Source organism: Astatotilapia calliptera, chromosome 4 (genome assembly GCF_900246225.1).
Source record: "Astatotilapia calliptera chromosome 4, fAstCal1.2, whole genome shotgun sequence".
NCBI lineage: Eukaryota > Metazoa > Chordata > Actinopteri > Cichliformes > Cichlidae > Astatotilapia > Astatotilapia calliptera.
Window position 1 is genome coordinate 27,255,061 of NC_039305.1, and position 6,585 is coordinate 27,261,645.

Sequence of the window (6,585 nt, forward strand, 5' to 3'; positions counted from 1 at the left end):
TCATCAGGGACGTGAAATTTCCATGCTTGAAAATGTAAATTAAGGATTTGTTTAGTGAATCTGACTAAATTAATTAAATCTATCAGATAACAAAAGCTTTCTAAAACCCCTCTGAGGTTTTTAGGAATCCAGCGGAGAGTTGACGGGTTTTGTTTGTTGATTATTACCAACCATCTTGTACCTGTTTACCAATTTGGCATCAAAGTGCAGTAAAGAATGTAAATTGCATCATTTTGCACCCAGTTATGAGTCACTCTCACCAATTTCACACCATGACTTGAGAATCAGTTTTTCGCACCCAACAACACAACAGGAGCGTTGGAGATCTACAGTAGGCTACGCAATACAATAAACATTTTAAATGAATCTCTTATGTTGCTTTTTTAATCATAATTCAGTGTTACAAATATGGATGCTCATATTAGACAGGCCAAAGTTTCAAGTAGTCCCACTGAACTCAGGCAGCTCTGCTTGTCACCACAGACGCTCCACTCATCTGCCTTCGTGAGGGGCAACCAATCAAAAGACGGTTTGCTCAAAGGGAAAGGAGCTAAACCTGTTTCAGAGAGTGGGTGATATGCAGGGCTGCTACTGAGACCCAGCAGGAGATAAATTATTTTGAACTGCAAATCCATCCATTCTCTTCCACTTATCCTTATCAGGCTCGCGAAGTGGCTGGAGCCTATCCCAGCTACCATAGAGCGAGAGGCCGGGTACACCCTAGACAGATGGCCAGTCTGTCACAGGCCTAACACAGAGAGACAGAGAATCATTCGCACTCACTTTCACACCTATGGGCAATTTAGAATCTCCAATTAATCTAACTCCATTAATTTCAAATCTTGCAAAGCTAATAAAGTCCAAAAAATAAAGTTAAGGAGCTGGAAATGAGCATAACAGGTTTAATCTGTGTTTTCTGCGCATTTAGGATCTTGTCATGTAATCCTTGGCAAGAAATAGAATAAGTTTATCATCCTTATTAACCGGCTCTTACCATCCTCTCTGATAGTGCTGATTAGCCGTTATTCCTTTTTGAAGTTTATTTATTAATTATTAGTTGAGATGAGGATTGCTAGCAGTCCTGTTTTCAGTATTTGTCTTATCGGTTTGGTTTTCTAATATTAGTTTAGCCCATTGTGTGGTTGGTTCATGGCCCTCTTTCTCTTTTGTTTGTTTCTGCACAGCCTCTATCTTCTTATTTGAGTTCGATTTTTGTAAGTAATTGTTTTTGCATGATTAAAACAATTTTGAACTTCAACTGGGTTGTCCCATCTCATATTTTAGGTTCCTCTGACCCATGGAGTTACCGTAATAAAAAATATTGATTTATTTCTTTAACGTATACTCTACAGGGTAATTGCATCGAAATTAAAAATGTGATTGCACTTTTGGTTTTCTTTGTGCAGGTTTTCACATATGTGAGATCTCTGCTGTCACCCCAATGTAATGAAGTCAGTAAAAATGTGGTTATGGTCACAAAATGTGCAGAATACAGTCAAGTGTTTCCATCAGGACTTTTTGTAGAAAAGATTAAACCTTCTCACTGCAAGACCACTGTCATTTCTGTAGTAGTTTCAACCTGAATTTTATTTGTATGGTGCCAAATCACAACAGCAGGCTTTATATTATAAGGTAAAGACTTTACAATTATACAGAGACATCATATGAACAACCACTTGTTGACAGTGGCAAGGAAAAACTCCTTTTAAACATTTTAACAGGAACAAACTTCTGGCAGAACCAGGCTCAGGGAGGGGCAACCATCTGTGGTGGCCAGTTAGGTGCAAGGGGAAAGAGAAAATAACAGAGATAGACAGGACAGAAGTCACACTATGGGAGAGAACCAGAGACGAATAATACCTAAGGAATAAATGCAGAGTTGTTTATAAAGCCATAGAGAGGGCAGTGCATCATGGGAAGCATGACAAACAACAACAAACCAAAAGAAAAATGTAGAAAAACTAAGAATCCCTGTGCATCAGAGGCACATACTACCTTTAGCAGAAAATAATTCTTTTTCTTCTTGTTTTTTGTGTAATTGCCTACCAGTCTCTGATGTTGGCTTACTTAAATTTTGTATTCACTTCTTGCAAAATTCCTCCCAGTGGAGAGGTCTGGGGGATTTGCAGTGTGTGCTGCGTGTTTCAAATCCCCTCTGTAGAATTTAAATCTGAGCTTTTACCAGGTTATTTCATAACCATGTCTTCTTTTTAAACCATTCCTTGGTGGATTTGATGTGTGATTAGGATCATGATCCTTGTAAAACGTCTACACTATTTCTGGTTCTGCTTAGCTTTTAGAAAGGTGGCCTCACATTATGTTCAAGCATTTATTGATACGATGTGGAATTTGTAGCTTGGCGATGACAGCAAGCTGAAATCCCTGAGGCAGCAAAGCAACCCTAAACCATTACATTTCCAGGTCCATGCTTCACAGCAGGTTCTTCTCCCAAGGATCTGTCTTTGATCTACACTAAACATGTCTGTTACTGCGGCCAAACAGCTCTATCTTTGATTCATCTGACCAGAAAACAGTTTTCTCAAAGGATCTGCCTTTAACCAAGTGGCAAAGACAATGGTACAGTTTCTTTTTTACACATAAGTCTTATATGTGTGGCTCCATAGTGTGGTTATACATTTGCCTAAAAAATGAACCACAGCCACATGCCCCATGGCCTGGGTTTGAGTCCAGTGTGAAAAAAAAAGTCCCCGATCTGGCCGAGACCTTTCTGCGTGGAATTTACATGTTCTCCCGTGTCTGCATGGGTTCTTTCTAGGTACCCTGGCTTCTCCCACAGTCCAAAGACATGTAAGTAATGGCGTTAGGTTAATCGGTGGTTCTAAATTGCCCATAAGTATGAATGTGAGTCTAAATGGTTGTCTGTGTTAGTCCTTTGTCAGATTGGCAACCTTTCCAGGATGTACCGTGCCCTCTCGCCCTATTATAGCTGGGATAGCAATATCCATCCATCTATCTCTTCCATAGATATAGATGAAGAGATAGATGGATGGACATTGCATTGGAAAGGTTGTAGTCTCATAGCATGACACTCGTGTAATGAAAAGGAGAATGCATATAAAGCATAAATATTTACTACGTTTCTGTTCACCTCCAAACTGTGATGAACTTTAATGTTCTTTACAGAAAGCAGAGATTTTCCTTCCACTATAATTCAGGACTTTGCAACAGCTTCCTTCAGTTTCTGCGATGCGTTTTCAGGTCTCGTTTTATAATAATTTATAATAATAATAATAATTATATCATCTTTTACTGTGTTGAAACTGATCAGACTACCAGTCCTGAACAAAGAAATCTATGGGATGTCAGACTCATATGCATTCACCTCTGTTATTTGCTATAATAAAATTGTATTGAAAAGCTAGATAAATATGGCGTACCTACTCTTTTTATGCATCATTTTTTAAAACTTTGGCTCTGTAGACCATCACAGTGGATTTTAAACCAATCAATCAATGTGTGACTGAAGTGCAGACTTTCAGCTCTAATTAAAGGGCTTTAATAGAAGTATTGTGTGACTGTTGCATTGAAATCTGCATTTAATTATGAGTCATTATTAATCTCTGGCTCTCTTCCATATGATATCTTTTATCTTTTCTCCTTTCCCACAACCCAGATGGCTGCCCCTACCTGAGCCTGGTTCTGCTGGAGGTTTCTTTTTGTTAAAAAGGAGTTTTTCTTCCCACTGTCACCAAAGTGCTTGCTCACAAGGGATTGTTTGATTGTTGGGGTTTCTCTGTATTATTGTGTCTTAACTTTACAATATTAAGCACCTTGAGGTGAATTTTGTTGTGATTTGGTGCTATATAAATAAAATTGAATTCAATTAAATAGAATTACAAAAATAAATAAATAAATAAATAAATAAAATAGAATTACAACCATTTTTATGCACATTCATCAATATTCAAAGGCTCAAAAGGAACTTAACGAACGAACATAATGTTGATTATTGACTGCTTTATGTCTAAAGCCCCTGAACATCACCAAATGCTGTGGTTCCTCCTTTGCTCTACACGTCACCTGCTACTTCTATCAGCAGTCGCATCAGCAATAAACACTCGTGATGCACTTCAAGTGGGAAAAAGGCCTAACCTGACCGTGAAACTGCTTCACAGCCAATTGTCCAATTGCTTTTGAGCTTCTTAAAGTGTATAAAAATGGCTGCAAATCCTAAACAGTTACTCTGATACTTCTGGTAAAACCCTAGAATTAAAGCTGAAAGCCTTCACTTCAATCACATTTTGATTGTTGGTTTAAAATCCAGTGTGGAGTTGCCAGTTAATGCAGAGGCCTGAGCTTCAATCTGCCTGGAGGCTATTTACTACATGTCTTCCCCTTGGTCTCTCTACCAGCTTTCCTATCACAAAATTGGTATCACTGTCTAAATACTTATGGACCCAAATGAATGTACTTAATGCACATAATGTGCTTTTTGTGTTGACAACCATAGTAAACATTATACTGTACATGTTTCACTTAGAGTAGGCCACTATGGAAGCTAAATTCAATTGTAATGGTATGGAGGCACACAATTTCTGGTAATGACACTGACACATTGTAACCCAATGCCACTGGGAAACCAAGTGATGGCACATCAACCACTGCTTGCATGCTTGCCTCTGTCATATTGTCTGACATAATTTAAAGGCAGTACATTCCCCACGCCTCTTTATTTCCCTGTGCTACTCCCTTGATTGGCATCTGATCTGCTCTAATTACCAGCTGATGTTTAGTAAATCTGTGAGGCTCTTCATTGTTAGTGTAGGGATTAGATTCATCCTGTCTCGACACACTCTTTCAGTGAACACAAATATCATTTCTCCATCTCTGTATGCTTTCTCACATACCTTCTTGCCAAAGCATTCAGTCACAGTGTCCTTTGTTTCCACTCTGCACATCTGAAAATTAAAATCTAATTCTCTATAAATTTAGATTCTGCCATGTCACAAAGTGATTTTGTGCTTTCTGCTTGTAACCAACCTGTAATTTCTTGTACGTGTGAGATTTCACCTTCGTATGCAGTCTATAAACCTGCACATAAATTTCCTCTTGCATTGTCTCAGGCAATCTCTATCCCTGCATCTGTTCTCGTCTGATACATTTTTAACTCTTTGCACTCCTTCTGCTTTTTTCTTAGCATAAATTCAATAAAAACTGTACCTTCATAAATTTCTTATGAATAATGCATCACACAATATAACCCCACGGCTACTGACTACACACACTGAACATGCTGGTGCACGAGTGTGAGAAGAAAAGATTCCCGTGGTGCAGGTATTAAAGATGTTGTGGGGACCTACATCCATTTACTCACTTTCATTACGAGGACACGTCTTCCTTATGAGGACAATTATATAAGTCATTAATTCTTGGGGTAACATTTTTTTCAAAGTTCTGGAGGCGACGGGGTTAAATGGGTGGCACTTATGCTTAAGGTTAGAGTAGACTGTGATCATTTGTGTCCTGGAAGAACAGGACAGACAACCTTGACTCAGTGTTATCTCTGCAAAATGACTCAGAAGCTGAAGCAACAAAGAGGTCAAACAGTCACCATGCCAAAAGTCGCCTGATGGAGGAGAAAAAAAGGAAAAGAAAATTCAAAGGGTTACTTTATGCATGGTGTCATTACTCATGAATTTACATTTTTTCCTAAACCTAATTGTGACTCAAGCTGTTTTCCTATTGTCTGTGCAGTATGCTGGTATAGGCTGGATACAGTTGTAACTACTCCTCTGTATCTTTTCAGATTAAAAAAAAAAAAAAAACAACCAACCAAAAAAACAAAAAACAAAAGAAAACGAAAACAAAACAACTGGATTGTCTGGATTGTCAAACTGCTATATGAAAGGAACATAAGCGTATGCTTGTAGCCTGCTTGCTGGTATTTCACTCTGCCTGGAAACCTGCTTCAACAGTAGTCTGCATCGTTTTTTTCCAGCTATGTAACTGAGTGATGTCCTTGAATTCAGACCATTCATAAAAAGTCTCTTTTGAGATGTCAGTAAACCCATGGGTTTACTGACATCTCAAAAGAGACTTTTTATGAATTATACTCACAGCATACATGTATTTTTTTCATATAGAAATGCACACACACACACACACACACTTATATATATATATATATATATATAAAAACGGACACATTAATATAAAAAAAATCCCTCCACCGCTAAGAGAAAGCAGTTATTACATTACATAAAAAAATATATTGAGCAACAGAGCACTGTATAGCAGACAAAGGAGTTTACTGCAATCCCTAGGTGTGTCTCACCATTAAATTTCCAAAGCAAATCAATCGTGCATTTCAAACCTTTTGCCTGTTTGTTTCATTTGTAAAGGATGAGACGTGCTGATAGCTGCTAGGGCTTTTTTATGCCTTGCCAACAGAGAGAAATCACGCATCTTGCACGTGTAATATGCACAAGTCGATCATTTTCTTTTCTTTGTTTCTCAGCACACACTGCCCTCTGGGTACAAATAAAATACACAATGAGTAACTGTGTTTAAGATCATTTGACAGGTACATTTTGAATCTTTTTTTTACAGAAAGAAGGGTTTATT